Source organism: Myxocyprinus asiaticus, chromosome 31, assembly GCF_019703515.2.
Source record: "Myxocyprinus asiaticus isolate MX2 ecotype Aquarium Trade chromosome 31, UBuf_Myxa_2, whole genome shotgun sequence".
NCBI lineage: Eukaryota > Metazoa > Chordata > Actinopteri > Cypriniformes > Catostomidae > Myxocyprinus > Myxocyprinus asiaticus.
Window position 1 is genome coordinate 44,021,644 of NC_059374.1, and position 24,238 is coordinate 44,045,881.

At 38.1% G+C, this 24,238-nt stretch overlaps 1 protein-coding gene and 1 pseudogene across 2 annotated transcripts in view; both read left to right on the forward strand.

Moving 5' to 3' along the window:
* The window catches only part of anapc15 (anaphase promoting complex subunit 15), a 337,271-nt gene that overhangs the window by 212,819 nt on the left and 100,214 nt on the right, over positions 1-24,238 (forward strand). The gene's annotated exons all lie outside the window — the stretch shown is intronic.
* Positions 1-24,238, forward strand: part of LOC127422189 (caseinolytic peptidase B protein homolog) — a 63,644-nt pseudogene that overhangs the window by 29,702 nt on the left and 9,704 nt on the right.

Below are 24,238 nucleotides of genomic sequence, written 5' to 3' on the forward strand. Positions count from 1 at the left end.
AGTAACCGAGGTAGAGAGAGATCCCGGTGTGGTTAGACTCACTTTAAGTGTCAACACTTCCTATAAATCACTGGATGTTTTCTGGAGGCAGACACATTTTTAGATTAAAGCGACAGAAGTGATCCACAACAAAGCAAAAAATGACGTTTTTTGATGCTGAAAAATTAGATTGCATTGTGGAGCGCATTACCCAGAAATCTTAGTTGGAATGAAGCCACGCCCCCTCAGACAGAGCAGCGCCACGTCTGACACGATGACATCATCAGGGTGAGACAGTGCAACTTTAATGCAATGAGAATGGCTAGCACATTACAGGACTGTCTGTCTCTCTGTCTATATAGTCTTCCAAAATCAGCAACTTACTGTATACGGTTCCATTTCATTTCGAATGCAGCCATAGAAAGCAACCGCAAATGTAAACAGTATACACAGTTTTTGAACAGAATGTTGTTCTTAAATGAACATTAACCCTTTAAGCTCAGATGGGCCCGCCCGTGAGGAACAAAAATTATCATCAAAATATTAATAACTACAGTCTTTGACCAACACAAAATAGGTATCATTTGAAAGTTTAGAAGCTCTACTTTCCAATGCATGTAGACATTATGACCAAAACAGAACAAGTGCTTTGAAATTTGCAGATAAATCAGAAATGTTCCGTTTTGATCATTTATTTAAAAATTGCGCTGTACATATTGCAATCAGTAAAAACATCAAACTGATCAAATAGTCATGTGTCATATGTTGTTGGAAAGCTCTCAAAGAGTAAAATACAACCAGCCTATTTGTTTTACTCACAGACAAAAATATAGAGAGTAATAGCTAAGAATATGTCTTTGACAATTGTGTTGGTATTGCTTATTTGTCACGTTTTTGCTTATAACTTCCGTTTCTTTTTTGTGAACATAAAATATCACATATCATTACTTAGAGGAGGTGATTATCTTTCAAACGAGTCCACACACAAGATAATCAGATGTATAGATCATTAGATAATCCACATGAAGCACAATGTTACATATGACCACCAGGAGATGGCGCCAAATACATGATACAGACTCAATGATGACTCAAATGACACAGAATGAAACTCATTCTGTGAAATCTCATTACTAAAATCATGTCTGCATGCTATGCAAACCTTTAGTCATTGTTGTGTTTGCATGTGTAATTAGTTCTTATGTACAATTATTATGTTTTATTTGTTTGGAGATGTTTTTGGACACTATGATAAATTATTTTTGTAATGTTATAACTTTTGATTTCTTTGTCATATCAACACAAACATTTTCTCAGATACAGTTGACATGATTGATAACAAAAAACAGTTTTTTAGTGCCACTTTATTTATACCCAGAGATATATATTGTCAAATCAGAAAAATAAGAAACAAAGTAAATTTATGGCTATTTTTTTTTCAGCAGTTTCTTAGGCTGACAGTGTCAGAATTTATCATAATCTATATCATTAATAGCAGCAAGCAGCAATTACAGGGCCAGTCACAACAACAACGCTGATTTGATTGAATTGATTGCCAAAAAGCATCAAGAAGATGCCATATTCAAAGTGTTTTAAAAGTCTTAAGTAGAATAATGTCAAATTTAGGCTGTTCATTTAACGTGTTAAATCAGTGCGATTAATTATAAAAAACATAACGTGTAATTTTTTTTAACACAATTAATCATGTCCCCAGACCTTTATAAGGAATATTTCTTACCACCTGTTTTCAGCAGGGAGCAGTAAGCGAAACTCCAGGTGTATAAGCAATGCGTAGCCGTACAGACAACAAACCACAGAACAAGAGGAGAATGTTTAACTTGATACAGCGTTCTAAAAATGCTGTGTTTATGACGCAAAGTGAGATGCTCCAAAAGTGTCCATCTGACGCATGTGTACATTGATGCGTCTATAGAAAAGATCTCGGACAGATTGATGAAAAATTGCAAAATGGATTGCTGTAGACTGTTGGCCAATGATAGGAAATAAAAAATGTATTGACTTCTTGTCTGCTAAAATAATGCATTTGAATTTTTTTAATTGTATTTATAATACATGTTATATTTTTGATTATTTAAATATAACTATTCATAGTTATTTTATCATTATTGAATTATTTTAATTTTAGGGCCTTTCTCAGCTAATATTTAAATATGCGATGAATTGTGATTAATTCGATAAATTAATCGGCATATCTTATAATTTGTTCGATTGAAAATTTTAGTCGATTGACAGTCCTATTTAAAATATAAATAAAATTGCTTATTAATGCCAAATTCTTTGATGCGTTACATGAGAATGGTTTGGTCTATTATTCCAAAATTAATTCCATGACTTTTAGTCAACAACAAGATTAATTTGGGAAAGATTCGATGAACAGTCTGGGAGGAGTCGGAAAAAGTATGTTTTAAAGAATTTCAAAATAGTGTAAAATCTAGTCTGGCGGAAAATAACAATCTAGTCTAACCTAGGAGATCTGTTGGTGGTGCTAGAGTGTTTGAGACACTGACACCAAAACTGGTCAAAATCAAGTTTAGATCCTCCCTAATCAGTGTGCCAAATTTCACAACTTTTTACCATACAGTTCAGAGGATGTGAGTGGAGTGGTGTGGCAACCAAGCGCTCAAAGCGTTCTATAATCACTAAACTCTGGGTTGTCTGTTTCCCGCTCCTGGTCAAATAAAGCATTTTTCATAAAATTTCAAAATGGTTGATGTGCAATATGCCTAAAACTGGGAACACTGGGGATCATTCAACTCCGCATGAATCAAGGAATATAAAGACAGCAGGCGCATGAATTTAGGTTAAGTATTGAAGAGTTGTAAGCAAATCTACCATTATTCCATATTTCAGGACCAGTAGGTGGCATTGTTCTGAAATTGCGAAAATACCTTTGGGGCATTGTGGTAATAACATATACCAAGTTTCGTTTCAATAGCTCAAAGCATTACAAAGATACAACCTTTCTTCCTTTTTGGTGTCTTCTAAGCCAAATTCTTTGATGCGTTACATGAGAACGGTTTGGTCTATCAAAATGAATTCCATAGCATTTAGTCAACAAGGTCTTAAGGTGATATGAGCCAAATTTGTGAAAGATCCGATGAACCGTCTAGAAGGAGTTGGAAAAAGTATGTTTTCCAGAAAATTCTAAACAGTGGAGTATCTAGTTGGGTGGAAATTGACAATCTAGTCTAATCTAGTCTGTCTGTTGGTGACGCTAGAGGGTTTGAGACACTGACACCAAAATTTGTCAAAATGAAGTTTAGATCCACCCTAATCAGTTTGCCAAATTTCATAGCATTTTACCATATACTTAAGAGTATGTGAGTGGAGTGGGTTGGCAACAAAGTGCTCAAATCACTTCAGCTCCACTCCGGGTTGTCCATTTCCCGCTCCTGGTCAAATAAAGCATTTTACATAACATTTCAAAATGGTTGATTTGCAGTATGGCTGAACGAGGAACATTGGGGATTATTCAACTCTGCATGAATCAAGGAACGTAAAGACACCAGACTCATGAATTTAGGTGAAGTATTGAAGAGTTATAAGCAAATCCACCATTATTCCATATTTCAGGACCAGTAGGTGACACTGTTCCAAAATTGGAACAATCTAGTCACAATCTAAATTAACAATCTAGTCTAATCTAGTTGATCTGTTGAGGGTTTGAGACACTGACACCAAAATTGGTCAAAATTAAGTTCAGACCCTCCTTAATCAGAGTGCCAAATTTCATACATTTTTACCATACAGTAAGTGAAGTTGAGCGGCAACAATTTCCCCTTCGCAATTGCTTAATTGGAACACCAACAAGAACAAGTCCCAGTCTATATTAATTTATTGTTTAGCTTACTTTTGAAACATGTCTGCAACATTCTCTGGAATAAATGCATTAAATAAATTACCAAATATTATATTGGTAATTCAATATTCAATTATTAGTATTAAAATACTATTAGGCTTATGTATTATTTGCCTTTCTATTATTGCCCTTTCTTTCTCTAATTTATAAATTAACCTTGCCCTATAATTCTGTGAACGAAGAAAAGGTTGGTTGAATGACATTCTCAGAATGTTGTACACTTCTTTATCAAAACTATATAAGACTATCAAAAGTAAATGTCCATTTTTAAATTCACTTTCAGAAAAACTGGCTTTTGAATGTTGTAATTATTTTCCCTCTACACTCCAAAAAATATTTTAGCCTATTTTTTCAGATTTACGCATTTCAATTTCATAACAAAATTCCGTTAGATTGAATTGTCATTTTTAACAAAATTACATTAATAAAACTTTAAATTATTTAGATTTTTTTTCCCATTTTATTTTTTAAAGATTACGCAATTCAATTTGATGAAATGTTATTAAATTTAACATTTTGAGTGTATGTCAGCTTGCGTTTGCTGAGCTTCTTAATCTGCATGTGTAAATTGCAAAAATTAAGTCACTTAAATGCATTTTAAACGACAATCAATGTCAAAGCCAAACTACACAATATTAACAAATTTCAGTTGGTGTTTTAGGTTGTTAAACGTTTAATTCTATTCAATGCGGTGGGACATAATACAGTTGAGATTGCGATGCATTACATTAGAATGATGATGATATGATTATGTTCTTGCCATTTCTGTGTGCAATATGCATGAGAATAGAAAATGCTACTTTTTTTATATTTAGAAGTGAATAAAGAAATTTTTTAATCCCCTTTTGAACCATTTTTCCTTTCGAGGACAGAGCAAGTTTTTCATATGTAACTTCTGGGGTCATTTTTCAGTAATGTCCCTTCAGTCCAGTGATGTTACATCCGTGTGTTTTACCTGCGGGCGGGACACAGGCTTTATTTCCCTGTTGAGTGTCGGTCAGTCTGTGTCTCGATCTGTCACTGCTGTACTGGAAGTTCCTGTGGCCCGAGCACTGACCGCAGCCCCAGAATTGCTCACCCTGCCTGGGGAAGATCTGAGTGGCCGCCCCCTTGACGCCCAGTGACTGTGGGATGTGAGTAATCACCCGAGCCATGAACCCTGACCCTGAGGGGTCAACCCTCCACCCCAACACACACACACACACACACACAGATCACTGCACTTCCACCAGCTGCAGAGACAGAGAGTGTGTGTGTGTGTGTGTGTGTTTTGTGTCTCACCCTGAAGCCCTGAGACCGGAGGGAACAGTGTGTGATATTAGACGACTAAATGATGCTATTTATTATGTTGGAAAGAGAGACTAGCCACTTGTCTTGTATTTCTTTATTAGTTTTCGTCTTTCTGTTCGTCTGTTATCGATTGAGATTTGTTAGACGGACACGTTTAAGGTTTTATCAATAATCCGGGCGATTACCCGGGGATTCAACAGCTCCACCAAAACGCCTGTATACACATATCGATTCTCTGTTTGTGGATAAACTGTATTTTCTGAGTAGGAAAGGAAATGTTTGTTCTGTTGAGTGAGTTTGTGTCTAATTTAATGTGGAATGATGATTTCATTTCTGTCATGTGTTTTTGAGATATTCTGCTTTGCGATAGGGCTGAGCAGTGTGATAGTATATACTGTACTACTGAATGTGTTTTCGTTTTACTCTGTTGATGCCTCTCATCTGCACTAGAATAGTGTTTTTCCCCTTTTTGAAAATGCTCTCCATAACCACACACTTTGGGGAACTATGATGTTAGGAAACTAGTTCTCTTTGGGGCTGTTCACACCCAACGCGTTCTGTGTCTGTTCTCACTATTTTTCAATTGTTTTCCCATATAAACTTGCGTTGGACAGACGTCATGCCACGTCTCCATGTTTTTAGTGTTTCATGCAGTAGCACCGCATTTCTTATATGCTTTCTGAAGTTGCGCCACAAATAATCATTATCCATCGTTTCGACAGAATGGAGAGATTAAAGAATTAAGATCATGGATGACTGATAAGCGTAAGTTTGGAGGAACAGAAAAGTTGTATTGATTAATTTGGTCAAGAAAACATTTGATTTGAAAAGTCCTAGAACATCCTAGCCACCACCTAGCAATGCCCTAGCAACCACCCAGAATACCCTAGCCACCACCTAGCAACCATCCAGAACACCCTAGCAACACCCTACCAATCACCCAGATCATCCTAGCTACCACCTAACAACCACCCAAACACCCTCACAACCACCTAGCAACGCCCTAGCAATCACACAGATCTTCCTAGCCACCACCTAGCAACCACCCAGAACACCCTAGCAACTGCCTAGCAATGCCCTAGCAATCACCCAGAACATCCTAGCAACTGGCTAGCAACCACCCAGAACACCCTTTCAAAAAATGCTCTCCGTAACCGCATAGTTTAGGAAACTATGACATTAGGAAACTGTAAACTGAGGTTGTTGGCGTGACCTTGGATAAACATTTGAGCTGGTGCCAGACTGTTTATACATAGTCACATGACATCAGTATTTGCAGGGACCCTCTATTCAATATTTTACACAAAAATTTGACTGACTCACTCATTGTTACTCTTCCCAGCTTTTTAAAATGTTTGTATCCTCCAGGGTTAATATTTCAACCATATTTGCATGGAACATCCGACATATATTGTGTTATATATTTACCATAATAAAAAAAGTACTCATTCTGTGAAATAAGAGCTGCCTTTGTGTATGTGACATGGCACACACACATTTGTGTGTGTGTTAGGCAGCGCACGTCAGGGCAAAAGGCAATGCTAAACATCACCACTGACACCACAGTACACAAACACAAATGCAGAAAAGGGCACCAGGCCGTGTTGTAACTGTTTAAACATTAGAACAGTGTGACATCACCACGGGACACTCACACACTGTGCTGTTTTAATAATACACTCGTGCGTGCTGATGTCCGGATGCAGGCGTCGCACTGACAGACCCCCGTGTGTGTTTCATTCATGGCACACTTTCCACGCAGACCCCTGATCGAGACAACTGCTTGACCACAGACCCTAACGTTAACCTTTGACCTCTCGCTGCGTGCAGGTGCCAACCCCTTTCAGAAGAACGACTTGGGACACACAGCGCTAGTGTACACCAGAGACAGAGAGATAAACACAGTCCTGAAAGAGTGGGAGACCAAGGTAAAACAGCATCTGTGTGTGAAGGGATAGTTCACCTAAAAATCGTTTCCTCAGTGACAGAAATGCCCCAGCAATGAATTCTTCTGTTCTGTTATATTTTGTGTTATACAGTTGTGCTCAAAAGTATGCGTACCCTGGCAGAAATTGTGAAATTTTGGCATTGATTTTGAAAATATGACTGATCATGCTTTTATTTAAGGATAGTGATCATATGAAGCCATTTATAATCACATAGTTGTTTGGCTCCTTTTTAAATCATAATGATAACAGAAATCACCCAAATGGCCCTGATCAAAAGTTTACATACCCTTGAGTGTTTGGCCTTGTTACAGACACACAAGGTGACACACACAGGTTTAAATGGCAATTAAAGGTTCATTTCCCACACCTGTGGCTTTTTAAATTGCAATTAGTGTCTGTGTATAAATAGTCAATAAGTTTGTTAGCTCTCACGTGGATGCACTGAGCAGGCTAGATACTGAGCCATGGGGAGCAGAAAAGAACTGTCAAAAGACCTGCGTAACAAGGTAATGGAACTTTATAAAGATGGAAAAGGATATAAAAAGATATCCAAAGCCTTGAAAATGCCAGTCAGTACTGTTCAATCACTTATTAAGAAGTGGAAAATTCGGGGATCTCTTGATACCAAGCCAAGGTCAGGTAGACCAAGAAAGATTTCAGCCACAACTGCCAGATGAATTGTTCAGGATGGAAAGAAAAACCCACAGGTAACCTCAGGAGAAATACAGGCTGCTCTGGAAAAAGACAGTGTGGTTGTTTCAAGGAGCACAATACGACGATACTTGAACAAAAATGAGCTGCATGGTCGAGTTGCCAGAAAGAAGCCTTTACTGCGCCAATGCCACAAAAAAGCCCGGTTACAATATGCCCAACAACACCTTGACACGCCTCACAGCTTCTGGCACACTGTAATTTGGAGTGACGAGACCAAAATAGAGCTTTATGGTCACAACCATAAGTGCTATGTTTGGAGAGGGGTCAACAAGGCCTATAGTGATAAGAATACCATCCCCACTGTGAAGCATGGTGGTGGCTCACTGATGTTTTGGGGGTGTGTGAGCCCTAAAGGCACGGGGAATCTTGTGAAAATTGATGGCAAGATGAATGCAGCATGTTATCAGAAAATCCTGGCAAACAATTTGCATTCTTCTGCACGAAAGTTGCGCATGGGACGCTCTTGGACTTTCCAGCATGACAATGACCCTAAACACAAGGCCAAGTTGACCCTCCAGTGGTTACAGCAGAAAAAGGTGAAGGTTCTGGAGGGGCCATCACAGTCTCCTGACCTTAATATCATCGAGCCACTCTGGGGAGATCTCAAACGTGCCGTTCATGCAAGATGACCAAAGACTTTGCATGACCTGGAGGCATTTTGCCAAGACGAATGGGCAGCTATACCACCTGCAAGAATTTGGGGCCTCATAGACAACTATTACAAAAGACTGCACGCTGTCATTGATGCTAAAGGGGGCAATACACAGTATTAAGAACTAAGGGTATGCAGACTTTTGAACAGGGGTCATTTCATTTTTTTCTTTGTTGCCATGTTTTGTTTTATGATTGTGCCATTCTGTTATAACCTACAGTTGAATATGAATTCCATAAGAAATAAAAGAAATGTGTTTTGCCCGCTCACTCATGTTTTCTTTAAAAATGGTACATATATTACCAATTCTCCAAGAGTATGCAAACTTTTGAGCACAACTGTATATATTATCGCATAAAATATTTATTGATATCAATTTAGTTTTAAGGGTAAGAGGTAATACATTCTCAATCTTGAGAATTTGCATTAATTAATTGATTAAAGTATTTTACGCAAAATGGTAAGAAAAAATGGCTTCCTAAAGATAAAAATTGCCCCTTAATAGAAGAGTTAATTTCTGACACTACTGTTGCTTTCATTACATAAAAAAGAGCAACATGAACATTCTGCTAAACATCTCCTTTTTTGTTTTCAACATAAAGTCATTTGGGTTTGGAACGACATGAGGGACAATAAATGATGGCTAAAACCATTAAAATCATTTTACATTTGTTTTAAGGAGAAATGCCTGTACACAGACTAAATAGTTTAAAATATAGAGTAAATGTCCTGTAGTGCTGCATAAATGTGTTTATCATGGAGTTTTACATTGTTTTGATGAATGTTAGCTGTTCTGAATGTATTTATGATGTAATCTGGTCATTTGGGTGTATTTACACTGGATTAAGATTGTAATCCACAGTAATCCTGTCTAAGGGTTATTTAACTGCAGGTGAAACCATCATAATCCCGTATCACTGTTACAAGCTTCAGGGTGCTCACACACACACACACACACACACACACACACCTACCTGTCTGCAAACATCAGTGATCACATACCTACTGAGAGATAGACAAATAGTGATTGGGTGATGATGTCATTCATTAACTTTTAAGCTCGGATGGGCCCGACGGCCCACGAGAAAAAGTCTTGACCAACACAAAATAGGTATCGTTTGAAAGTTTAGAAGCTCTACTTTCCAATGCATGTAGACATTATGACCAAAACTGAACAAGTGCTTTGAAATTTGCAGATAAATCAGAAGTGTTCCGTTTTGATCATTTTTGTTTTTAAATTGCACTGTACATATTATTGTAATCAGTAAAAACATCAAACTCATCATAATAGCTAAGTATATGTTTTTGACAATTATCTTGGTGTTGCTTATATGCTGCGTTTTTGCTTATAACGTCAGGAAAAATAAACAGAACATAAAATCTCACATAGCATTACTTAGAGGAGGTGAATATCTTTCAAATGAGTCCACACACAAGGTAATCAGATGCATAGCTCATTAGATGGAGATGGCGCCAAATACATGACACAGACTCAATGATGACTCAAATGACACAGAATGAAACTCATTCTGTGAAATCTCATTACTAAAATCATGTCTGCATGCTATGCAAACCTTTAGTCATTGTTGTGTTTGCATGTGTAATTAGTTCTTATGTACAATTATTATGTTTTATTTGTTTGGAGATGTTTTTGGACACTATGATAAATAGTTTTGTAACGCTTTAACGTTTGATTGCTTTGTCGTATAAACACAACATTTTTATCAGATACAGTTGACATGATTGCGAACAAAACAAATGTTTTTCGGAGCCACCTTGTTTACACCCAGAGATATACAGGTGCATCTCAATAAATTAGAATGTCGTGGAAAAGTTCATTTATTTCAGTAATTCAACTCAAATTGTGAAACTCGTGTATTAAATAAATTCAGTGCACACAGACTGAAGTAGTTTAAGTCTTTGGTTCTTTTAATTGTGATGATTTTGGCTCACATTTAACAAAAACCCACCAATTCACTATCTCAAAACATTAGAATATTTTGACATGCCAATCAGCTAATCAACTCAAAACACCTGCAAAGGTTTCCTGAGCCTTCAAAATGGTCTCTCAGTTTGGTTCACTAGGCTACACAATCATGGGGAAGACTGCTGATCTGACAGTTGTCCAGAAGACAATCATTGACACCCTTCACAAGGAGGGTAAGCCACAAACATTCATTGCCAAAGAAGCTGGCTGTTCACAGAGTGCTGTATCCAAGCATGTTAACAGAAAGTTGAGTGGAAGGAAAAAGTGTGGAAGAAAAAGATGCACAACCAACCGAGAGAACCGCAGCCTTATGATTGTCCAGCAAAATTGATTCAAGAATTTGGGTGAACTTCACAAGGAATTGACTGAGGCTGGGGTCAAGGCATCAAGAGCCACCACACACAGACATGTCAAGGAATTGGGCTACAGTTGTCGTATTCCTCTTGTTAAGCCACTCCTGAACCACAGACAACGTCAGAGGCGTCTTACCTGGGCTAAGGAGAAGAAGAACTGGACTGTTGCCCAGTGGTCCAAAGTCCTCTTTTCAGATGAGAGCAAGTTTTGTATTTCATTTGGAAACCAAGGTCCTAGAGTCTGGAGGAAGGGTGGAGAAGCTCATAGCCCAAGTTGCTTGAAGTCCAGTGTTAAGTTTTCACAGTCTGTGATGATTTGGGGTGCAATGTCATCTGCTGGTGTTGGTCCATTGTGTTTTTTGAAAACCAAAGTCACTGCACCCGTTTACCAAGAAATTTTGGAGCACTTCATGCTTCCTTCTGCTGACCAGCTTTTTAAAGATGCTGATTTCATTTTCCAGCAGGATTTGGCACCTGCCCACACTGCCAAAAGCACCAAAAGTTGGTTAAATGACCATGGTGTTGGTGTGCTTGACTGGCCAGCAAACTCACCAGACCTGAACCCCATAGAGAATCTATGGGGTATTGTCAAGAGGAAAATGAGAAACAAGAGACCAAAAAAGGCAGATGAGCTGAAGGCCACTGTCAAAGAAACCTGGGCTTCCATACCACCTCAGCAGTGCCACAAACTGATCACCTCCATGCCATGCCGAATTGAGGCAGTAATTAAAGCAAAAGGAGCCCCTACCAAGTATTGAGTACATATACAGTAAATGAACATACTTTCCAGAAGGCCAACAATTCACTAAAAATGTTTTTTTAATTGGTCTTATGATGTATTCTAATTTTTTGAGATAGTGAATTGGTGGGTTTTTGTTAAATGTGAGCCAAAATCATCACAATTAAAAGAACCAAAGACTTAAACTACTTCAGTCTGTGTGCATTGAATTTATTTAATACACGAGTTTCACAATTTGAGTTGAATTACTGAAATAAATGAACTTTTCCACGACATTCTAATTTATTGAGATGCACCTGTATAATGCCAAATCAGGAAAATAAGAACAAATAAAAAAAAAGTTTTCTTTACAATGATACCAAAATCTCCACCTAGCAACCACCCAGAACACCCTCGCAACTGCCTGGCAATGCCCTAACAACCACCCAGAACACCCTAGCCACCACCTAGTAATGCTCTAGCAACCACCCAGAACACCCTAGCCACCACCTAGCAATGCTCTAGCAACCACCCAGAACACCCTAGCAACCAACTAGCAATGCCCTAGCAACCACCCAGAATACCCTATCAACCGCTTAGCAAAACCCTAGCAACCAACCAGAACACCTTAGCAACCACCAAGCAATGCCTCATTTTTATGGACCAGCACTTTTTAGGTTTTTTTTTATTTTTTTATCTCCAGTTATCTGTATCTTTTTTTCTCAAGATAATTTATTTTATTTATTTTTTTACTATAAACAGATGTTTTATTTATTTAGAGAACAAATATTATAGGCCTACTATAACATGATATCTTATAGAAGCTTTTAGTTAACAAAATATTCTGGCTTGGCCCACATGCCCCAAAGATTTTTTCCATCTGGCCCACTTGTCGATTAAGTTAAATAGCCCTGCTCTAGAGTTTATATATAGGAAACACAAAGTCAGTATATGGAGGCCACCTGTACAAGAATGAATTGGTGAAATCACAACACTTTATATGACGGCTGTAGGAAAGGAATTCCCACCTTCATTAACCCTTGTAAACTTATTAATAGAGAACCCCGTTCAATCTGTTCATGTCAAATTTGAAACGTCAAATGTGGAAACCCCCAATTTTTTTTTTTAAGAAATGTAAAAACACTTTTTACACAAGTTATGCATTTCTTTTGTTTTTTTTTAGGGTATTTTTGATCTTACCGAATTTATGTTCATATAAAATAAGCACATTTTATGTTAACTTCACTTCAATAAAAACCTTCATTCCATTAAATTAAAGAAGATCGTCAAAACATCAAAATGTCATATGTCTGTTAACATACATGAAATGACAAGTATTGCCAGTAGATGGCATCAGTGCTCCATGCATTGGCTGAACTCTATAAGCCAGTGTTGTAAGGAACATACTTAGTTTCTAGACATTATCACAAGTTATGCATTGGGTATAGGTTAAGATATTATAGAAGTCAATAGTTTTTTTTTTTATTGAAATTTTGTTTTAATTTGCGTGTTTGTGTGTGTACGCGTGCGTGCGTGTGTGTGTTTATGTGTATGTACGCGCATGCATGCATGTGTGTGTGTTCTGCATTGTGGATGTTTTATAGTCTCACCCCTTCATTTATATGTGTGTGTTCTGCATTATCTGATTTACTGATTTTTATTCAACAAATTTCCTTGAAATAATTTCCTATGGTGGGTCAAATTTGACCCGAACAGTACGAATGGGGGACTGCTTGATAAAAACACCTAGACTCATCAAACCTAGTTCGAATTGTTTTTGTGCGTTCAGGTGGTACATTTAGGAAATGTCACGAAGTCTTGTACCGATCAGATTATTGAAAGCTTTTTTAATAAAAAAAACAAAAATGATTTGGTGATTAAGGGTTTAAAGAAAACAAGTTGCATTATTGGCATCATTTTAGTAATTATTTCTTTATTAACGGCCGAAAAGTACATTTTTCATCAAACGGTCATCATACTCTTAACAGTACGTGAATTCAGATGCAGCGCATTTCTTCACTGTGTGTGATGGTGTTCTTACGGGTCCAGGAGGGGGCGACAGACAGATGACCGCCATGCCCCGCCCCGCCCCTGCCGGGACCAACCCTCCAGCAACACCCTGAAACTACGTCCCCTTGAGTTATAACGTTCCCTGGAAACTATTTTACCTTTTATATTTAAGTTTATGCTTTTATTTCAAGTGCGAGCATGACACAGAATTGTCTTCACTCGCCACCACAACAAGCAAACAGAGTCTTTGTCCTATTGTCTGTCTCTCTCTGTCTGTCTCTATGTCATTTGTGGGTGCAGGGAGCTAATTGGGTAATGCAGATGAATGGGACAGTGTGTGTGCGTGTGTGCATGTTACGCAGCTGCTGCTGAGTTTAATGTGCAGCCAAAAGATGCTGCATAACTCAATTACATAAACTACACACACTCTTTATCCTTCCTGCCCCTGTCTATCTGCCTCTCTAGCACTTCCTGTGTGTCTCTCTCTCTCTCTTACGTTCTCTTCCAGAAGCGCGGCTGGTTCTCTCCAGTCCTCATTTAACATAATTTGTCTTTATCTCCTAATACTTCATTTCTTTTCTTTGATTTCTCTGTGATGTGTGTGTCTTCAAACGGACATGCGGGGACTTGTCTCTTTTGTCTACGAGTCCCAGGACAGAGAGACAGACAGATATGAGTTAAAACATAATAACATACACCACTAATAAATACTGAACTCACACACAGGGGTGAGGGGTGTGTTTTTGTGTTTGTTTATTTATCAGTGAGACACAAGCATGTCTGTGTATGAGTGTACGGGTGAACAAAATATTTAGAATTAATTATAGTTAATATATGTGACCTGCTCATCATCATTTTGAGTCACTTTGTCCAGGAAACACTTTTTAAGTTTTATGCACTAAAGTAAAAAAGAAAGCATTTAAATGATTTAGGTCTGTGATTTAATGCATTCATTTAGTGTGATTAATTATATGAAAAATTAGGTGTTAAGAAAATTATCGCAATTAATCACCAATCAGTTCGTTAGTTCTGTAATAAGGAATGTTTCTACCCAGCTAGTAAATGGATGTTCTTAAAACATTTTCCAAACGTTGCATTGTGGTTGTGGAAACATGAAAATGTCCAGTTTTCTTAACTTTAGTAGAACGTTATTTAATGTTATAAGGATGGTCCATTAATGTTTTATTTACAACATTTGTTCCGAACCTTAAAATAATGTTAGCCAAAATTGTTGGAACATTCCCTGTTAGGTAGGTGCCATTGGTCCAATTTAAGCTTGATGTACTTCATTGATGTTTTTTTTTTTTTTTCAATATAATTTACATTTACATTTATGCATTTGGCAGACACTTTTATCCAAAGCGTATTAGACCTGCACATCGTTCAGAACGAATTTTGGACCATTCTTCCTTACAGAACTGCTTCAGCTCAGATATATTCTTAGGATGTCTGGTGTCTCTCTTGAGGTCATTCCACAGCATCTCTATTGGGTTAAGGTCTGGGCTCTGACTGGGACACTCCAAAAGGTGGATTTTCTTTTTTTGAAGACATTCTGTAGTGGATTTACTTCGATGTTTAGGGTCATTGTCCTGCTGCATCACCCAACTTCTACTGAGCTTCAGCTGGTGCACACACACTGATATTATCCTGTAGGATATCTTGATAAACTTGGACGATGGCAAGCGGTCCAGACCCCGAAGCAGCAAAGCATCCCAAAATCATGATGCTCCCTCCACCGTACTTCACCGTTGGGATGATGTTTTCATGTTGGTATGTGGTGCCTTTTTTATGTCATACGGACTGCTGCATGTTCTTCCCAAACAATTCAACATTAGTTTCATCAGTCCACAAAACATTTTCCCAGTAGTGTTGTGGAGTGTCAAGGTGGTCTTTGGCAAACTTCAGGCAGCAGCAATGTTTTAGTTGGAAAGCAGCGGCTTCCTTCATGATGTCCTGCCATGGATGCCATACCTGTTTAATGTTTTCCGTATAGTAGACTCATGAACAGAGATGTTAACCAGTTCCAGTGATTCCTTCAAGTCTTTATCTGTCACTCTAGGGTTCTTTTTTACCTCATTGAGCATTCTGCGGTGTTCCCTTTGAGTCATCTTGACTGGACGGCCACTTCTAGTGAGAGTACCTATAGTACTAAATCATCTCCATTTATAGACCGTTTGTCTAACTGTGGACAGATGAATATCTAAACTCTTCAAGATAACTTTGTAACCCTTTCCAGCTTTATGCAAAGCAACAATTCTTGATCGTAGGTCTTCTGAGATCTCTTTTTTTGCGATGGTCCATGTCAGCAGATTAATAGCAAACTCAAAATGTTTGAGTGCTTTTTATAAGTCAGAGTAGCTCTAACCCACACCTCCAATCTCGTTTCATTAATTAGATGCCAGGTTTGCCAACAACTGACTCTAATTAGCTTTTATTGACATCATTAGCCTAGGGGTTCACTTACATTTTCCAACCTACGCTGTGAATGTTTGAATGATGTATTCAGTATGTACAAAACAATACAATAATTTGTGTGTTATTAGTTAAAACAGATTGTGTTTGTTCATTATTGTAACTTAGATGAAGACATTGCAGGTACTTGCCAAGGGTTCACATACTTTTTTTTATTTTTTATAATCTGAATTATAATATTTATTATATATTATATTTATAGTTATTTTAATTATATACTAAATTATCTTTATTTAGAGTCCTTTCTCAGTAAATACTGATGTGTGATTAATTGCAATTAATTCAATAAATTAATTAAACTTAAAATGTGTTTCTTAGTCAAAGTCACTCAATATGATGGAGCAGGTCACATCAAAGTCCCTTTCAAGGCAAGTCAGTCCACTCAGCAGCTATCTTTGGAAAGCTCCCAAGCAGCTATTTTCTATGGATAAAAGTGCAACTCCTGTCTACTTGAATGGGGAAAGACTGAAATCTCCAAAACGGTTGGTCAAGATTATGATCAAAGTACATTTTGAAAATCAGCAGTAAAATCTGACAACAATGGTATAATACATTGTGCATAGATCACACTAAAAACATTTTCTAGGTTGGTCACGCTATTTTTCAGGTTGGTCCAGATAATGTGCATGCACGTTCTCGAGTTGACTAACGGGGGTGTCTGTATTTAAAAGGTGATTGGCTCTTTTACCTGTAAGGCGGGACTTCCTTTTCTACATCCGATGACTGCTGGGCATTCCAATTTCTCCCATTCATTTTCATAGATGTGCTCCATCTCAGGATAAATAGTCTTTGGTCACATACATAAATAATTATCTATGGGATCCTAGAAGGGTCTGATTTTGCACGTCAGTCAGTCTTAAACGTAGATCTGTCTGCTGTCTTTCCATCAGGAGAGAGACAGAAAGAGAGAGAGAGAGCTCAAGATGGAGTGAGCTCTACAGCGGGCGGATCTCTGCCTGTGATTTGATAAATGGGCAGTTATTGCTGTGGCAAATTGTCCCGAAAGCAATTGGATCCCATCAGCAGTGTGATAAAAGCAGCGTTATTGATCTGAGAGAGCTAATATACTGAATACATCACACACACTCAACACACACAGAGAGAAAGAGAGAGAGAGTTCTGCTGCAGATGAAGACGAGAGCTAAGAACTCTGTGCGTTTGTTTTTGTGAAATAGAATAAAAGACTTGATGAAAACATCTGAAAAGTGCAGTTTTCTTTCTTGAGTAAACGTATTTCCTATTGAGACAGTAAGTTTGAACTCAGACTCCTCTTTTTTAAATTAAATAGCCAATAGGCTTTAGTTACATCACAGCCAAGAACCATGATTTTCTTGCTGGTCGGTTGCATGTGACATCAGGGGGAGGGACATCCTCATTCTACAGAACTTCTGATTGGACAAAAATATGTATAGTGCAAGATGATGTCATCAATACATTTGGTTCATTTCCCAGAAGAGAAAAACTGTACATTTGAAATGTGTAAATGTGCAAAAACAGACACGAACGAAAAGCCACAAAACTACATTTTTGTTTTAATGAGGTAAATCCTGTAAATCCAGTGTTTCCACAGTCATGGAAAACAAGTTAAAAAAACCACTTTATTAATGTTTTCCAGGCTTGGAAAAGTCATGGAAATTTCTTTATTGAGTACATATTTTTCTAGTCTTTCTCTGCTCTAAAATATTTAGATATTGCTGTTGAGTAAAACATGCTCTTAAGCCATAGAGATGGTCAGTTTGTCAGTGAATTGTTGTTATTGCAAAACTTATTGCGAGGGAACGCAAAACTATTGTGAGGGAACGTGAAACTATTGCAAGTGAACGCTAAACTATTGCGAGGAAATGCTAAATTATTTCGAGGGAATGCGTAACATTTCGAGGGAGCGCAAAACTATTGCGAGGGAATACAAAACTTATCTCGAGGAAACGCGAAACTATTGTGAAGGAACGCAAAACTTTCTAGAGAATGCGTAACTTTTTGCGAGGGAACACAAAAATTATTGCGAGGGAACGCATAACTTATGGCGAGGGAACGCAAAACTATTTTGAGGGAACGCAAAACTATTTTAAGGGAACGTAAAACTTTCTAGGGAATGCGTAACTTATTTCGAGGGAACGCAAAACTTTCTAGGGAATGCGTAACTTATTTCGAGGGAACGCAAAACTATTTTGAAGGAACGCCAAACTTTCTAGGGAACGCGTAACTTATTTCGAGGGAACGCAAAACTATTGTGAGGGAACGCAAAACTTTTTAGGGAATTCTTAACTTATTTGGAGGGAACGCAAAACTATTTTGAGGGAACGCAAAACTTTCTAGGGAACGCGTAACTTATTTAGAGGGAATGCAAAACTATTTTGAGAGAACGCAAAACTTTCTAGGGAATGCGTAACTTATTTCGAAGGAATGCGTAACTTATTTCGAGGGAACGCAAAACTTTCTAGGGAACGCGTAACTTATTTTGAGGGAACGCAAAACTATTTTGAGGGAACGCAAAACTTTCTATGGAACGCGTAACTTATTTTGAGGGAATGAGTAACTTATTTCGAGGGAATGCAAAACTTTCTAGGGAACGCGTAACTTATTTCGAGGGAATGCAAAACTATTTTGAGGTAACGCAAAACTTTCTATGGAACGCGTAACTTATTTCGAGGGAATGAGTAACTTATTTCGAGGGAACGCAAAACTTTCTAGGGAACGCGTAACTTATTTCGAAGGAACGCAAAGCTATTGTGAGGGAACGCAAAACTTTCTAGGGAACACGTAACTTATTTCGAGGGAATGCAAAGCTTATTGCGAGGGAACACAAAACTTATTTTGAGGGAACGCAAAACTTTGTAGGGAATGCGTAACTTATTTCGAGTGAACACAAAGCTTATTGCGAGGGAACGCGTAACTTATTTTGAGGGAACACAAAACTATTGCGAGGGAATGTAAAACTTATTGCGAGGGAACACAAAACTTATTGTGAGGGAATGCGTAACTTATTTTGAGGGAACGCAAAACTATTGCGAGGGAATGTAAAACTTATTGTGAGGGAATGCGTAACTTATTTTGAGGGAACGCAAAACTTTCTAGGGAATGTGTAACTTATTTCGAGGGAACGCGAAACTATTGTGAGGACACGCAAAACTTTCTAGGGAACGCAAAACTTATTGCAAGGGAACTCAAAACTATTTCAGAAAATTCCCGCCCTGTCCTCTGAGGGGCTCCGTAGTTAGAAAATCAGTCTGAATTAAAATTATTTTAAAAATCTGTATACAGTAATCACACATGTCTGAAAGTCATGGAAAATCATTGGTCTAAATGGTGGGACCTTGTAATTGTGTGTGTGTGTGTGTGTGTGTGTGTGTGTGTGTGTGTGTGTGTGTGTGTGTGTCCTGTGGTTGAATCTGATTGGCTGATAATAAGCAGGGATTAGAAGTGAGTTATGATGATGTCTTCACCCTCAAGGACAAAACGTGTGTGTGTGTGTGTGTGTGTGTAGGGCGTCCTGGTGTCTTTGAAATGTTCTGTCTTGGGAAGGACAGTGTGTGTAAAAAGCGTGATGAGCGAGAGATGGTGTGTGTGTGTGTGTGTGTGTGTGTGTGTGCACGCGTGTGTGTATGAGTCGCTCTAACACACACTGTGAATGATCTTGAAATGACAGTGACAGTCAGAATCACTGATAATCAGGCCTGGCTCAAAGATCTAAAGTGGTCCACAGGTCTCTTAGGGTGTGCTGTACAGTTGGCACTAACAAAAATAACCATGGCATTATTAGCATTTTTGGATATGTTATTATGCTAATACTGTGGTATTCTTTAAAGCATCTTGAAGTACTCTGTAAATATCATGGCACATTATTTATTCAGTAGCTTGATTTATTCATGAGATACTGTGGCAAGAAAAAGAATGTGAACCCTGAATTTATGTATAAATTTGTCTTAAAATCTGGTTTGATCTTCATCTGTTACAATAATGAACAAACACAATCTGTTTTAATTAATAACACACAAATATTGTATTGTTCTTGTACATACTGAACACATCATTCAAACATTCACAGTGTAGGTTGGAAAATGTTTGTGAACCCCTAGGTTAATGACGTCAACAAAAGCTAATTAGAGTCATGAGTTGGCAAACCTGGCATCTAATTAATGAAACGAGATTGGAGGTGTAGGTTAGAGCTACTATGACTTATAAAAAGCACTCAAACACTTTGAGTTTGCTATTCATCTGCTGACGTGGACCATCGCAAAAAAAGAGATCTCAGAAGACCTATGATCTAGAATTGTTGCTTTGCATTAAGCTGGAAAGGGTTACAAAGTTATCTTGAAGAGTTTAGATATTCATCTGTCCACAGTTAGACAAACGGTCTATAAATGGAGATGATTTAGTACTATAGGTACTCTCACTAGAAGTGGCCGTCTAGTCAAGATAACTCAAAGGGCACACCGCAGAATTATCAATGAGGTAAAAAAGAACCCTAGAGTGACAGATAAAGACTTGAAGGAATCACTGGAACTGGTTAACATCTCTGTTCATGAGTCTACTATACGGAAAACATTAAACAGGTATGGTGTCCATGGCAGGACAAGGGAAAAATGAATTCCCAAGTTTATCAAGATATCCTACAGGATAATGTCAGGGTGTGCAGCAGCTGAAGCTCAGTAGAAGTTGAGTGATGCAGCAGGACAATGACCCTAAACATCGAAGTAAATCCACTACAGAATGGCTTCAAAAAAAGAAAATCCACCTTTTGGAGTGTCCCAGTCAGAGTCCAGACCTTAACCCAATAGAGATGCTGTGGAATGACCTCAAGAGAGCCGTTCAAACCAGACAAGACACATATGACAATTCACCTGTCGTCCCAATGTCCTTGCATCCTGAGATGGTCTGAGATCATATTCAGCGTTCTCATAGACTACACTATTACTGCCAATTGTATCCCAGATTACGGACAGAGAATAAATAGTGAGAACTCGTCATATGTGCGTGAGCACCAACACGCCAATAAACCTCTGAACACACAGCGAATAAGAGACGCGCATCAACGACTTTCATTTCATCTGTTTTTCAAAATATGATCAAGTGTGCTTCTACAAACGAGCGTATTTGTGTTTAACAGCGTTTTTTGTCATTTGTCACTCCAAGACGTCTTACAGGTCGCCTGCCACAGTTACAGGTAGATGACGAGCAAAATTACTCGCTAATTTCATACCCTGACATGTCATCTACAGAAACATCTACCACACTCCCATGCATAAATAATAATGATAAATTAAGTGAGACAAAGCGTGGATAAATTATCTTGGTGCTAAGCGGATCTGTTTACTGTATAGCAACTCTGTGAGAAGCGCGCCACAACCCATTTCAGTTCACCACAATCATATAAAACTTTATTTGAAATAAAAACTAATTTTTCTAACTGTATTTATAACAGAAATATGATGATTATCTTGCATGTGAGCTACTTTGCGTGACAAAATGCAGTTTCTTTTTATGTCCAAACTATTTGTATTTTCCTGCCGTTTTGATTGGGTGGACCAGCCGTCAGTCTGGGTGGACCAGTGCCACTCTGACCCTTATGTGGCCTCGTGCCTGCAACAAAGGGTTCATAACTTACATGATTTTAGTTGCCAATATGGCTTGTACAACTATGAAAGCGTATAAGCAATGTGCATTTTCTGGAATTTTTTTATTTTGTAAATGTCCAATTTGTCAGCAATAAAAACAAGAAACCATAAATAGATAAATCACAAATAGTCAAATTAGTCTCTCCAGAACTGCTGATATGTCCAGTATATACACCAAGACCTTAACTATAAGAATGGAGGTCCAGAGATACAGTAAAAGCAGTGCGGTCTGAGAGATCTTCTACCGAAAGTATAAAAGTATTACCGCTAAGGAAAGATACTGTATGGGGCATCCTGGAGAGGAAAATGTGAGTCTAAATGAACATTTCTCAATATTTTTCTTAATGTCAGGATAAAAAAAAAAAAGCACAGTTTACACCAAAAACAGTGCAGCATACTGCTTGCTATTGTTAAATGGGCTGATTGTCACATAATTGAAGCATTTGTTCTCATTATAAACAGCTGACAGCTCTGTAATAACTCTGTAGGCCTCTTAGTAATTGTAAAGTGTTGGTGTTGGAGATGATGATATCTCTGAAATATTGTCAAAAAATTTGACAAACTTTGTGTTTGTTTATTATGAATTGCTGGTAACATGCTGCTTAATAATGCTAAATTTAGAAGGGAAAATTATTCAACTGGTCTCAAGGCGCTCTGGCACATCGTTAACGTGTCCCGTCACAAACCTTGTTTTACTGGCTCAGCTCAACCATCAAAGTCAAAACTGGCTCATGCTGAGAGACTCCAGTCAGGCTTCCAAAGCAACCAAATTGGCCCGGTTGCTAGGGAGGGTAGAGTCACATGGGGTAACCTTCTCGTGGTCGCTATAATGTGGTTCTTGCTCTTGGTGGGGCGTGTGGTGAGTTGTGCATGGATGCCGTGGAGAATAGCGTGAAGCCTCCACACGCGCAACGTCTCCGTGGTAACGTGCTCAACAAGACACGTGATAAGATGCGCGGATTGATGGTCTCAGATGCGGAGGCAACTGAGATTCGTCCTCCACCACCCGGATTGAGGCGAGTCACTACGCCACCGCAAGGACTTAGAGCGCATTGGGAATTGGGCATTCCAGATTGGGGAGAAAAGGGGAGGATAAAAAATGTCAAAACTGTCTGACAGACACGAGAAGATAGTTTCACTTCGCTTCATTCTCATTCTCTACAGTGTGTTTTGGTGAAAGATGGCAGAATCATCTATACTGTTTTTTTATTTAAATGTTCATTATGTTTCAGTCAGTGGTCTGTTTGCATGGTCTTTGTTTCTTGGATGTAGTTTGAGCATCTCTTGTGACAGAACTCTAGAATCTCATCACTCTTTCTTTGTCTTATTAGTTTTGTGAAAAGCACATACTTTTTAAAGCTCCAGTGTGCCATTTATGCGACACCAGCAGCACCATACGCAATTGCAAAAATAATCACAAGTTCCCAAACACTCCATCTCAAACAGATAGTCCCGCCCCAAACTCACATCTGTCAGAAGTGGACATGTCGGGTCGTTCAAACAAACAGAGCAATGTTTTAGAGTCGCAGTGTTTACACTCTTCTGGAAGTCAAACTACCAATGTATTACTGATACTCAATATTAAAGTATTTTAAAATCCAAACAAATTATGTACAACAGCTTTAAATTTCCTCTCTGTCTTTTATGACTTATTTATTGTTTGATGGTTTGCTGCAGTCAGACAGCTGGTAGTTTGTGTCATGTGATTGACAGAAAAATAAGATGTGTGTAATAAGAATGAGAATCGCTTTGTCGATGAGTTGAAAGCTCAAATGTGTCATGCACACGAGAGACACACAGAGATACTGCCTGCAGCAACACATCCATCTTTGAGTGCATCTATATGATAAAACACACGCACATTTGTTTCTTCAACTTCAGGCACTTTGGACTTTTAGAAAGTGAAGTCTGGTTAAAACATTTGTTCAGACTCTCACTAGTTGATTTAATTAGTCTACTAACAATGCCCAACAGTGTGTGTTCATACATCACAGGAGATTTATGTCATTCATTTCCAGCACATCTCAAATTCTGTATTGTGTTTAATAGAATTCAGTGCTGGAAATGACATTTTTAACCGTTTTTAAATAAAATGGCTAAAGCTAATGTCATAGCTAACATTTGATGTATCCTAAATACAGCTTGATTGTAAATGACAGCCAATAAAAAGTGATATTTCCATACATACACAATTTCATGTAAATATGGCAAAGCATTGTGGAGATAAAGCCTCAGATGCTTTTTGGCAACTTGACATCAAATTTGTTGGTGCGCTATTTGAGAACCGTTTTATCTATCGAAAAGCTTTTGTGAGTATCCCTAGATGATACATGACATATTTTGTCTAAATTGGATTTATGGTCTAGGAGGAGTTCGAAAAAGCAGATATTCAATTAAACTCAAAATGGCGGACAGGAAGTGTGGCTGATCATAGTAAATTGGCTATCACCGTACTCGGCATGACCCATGGAATATTTAAAGAACCATCACAGGACGATAGGTCAAATTAATCAAACATTGCAAGCATTTTTAAACATTTAGTTATCATTTTTGACCACAACGTGGTGCTGGCCCCAAACTTTATAGGTACCCTCAGGTCATAGTGCTGATGATGCATAC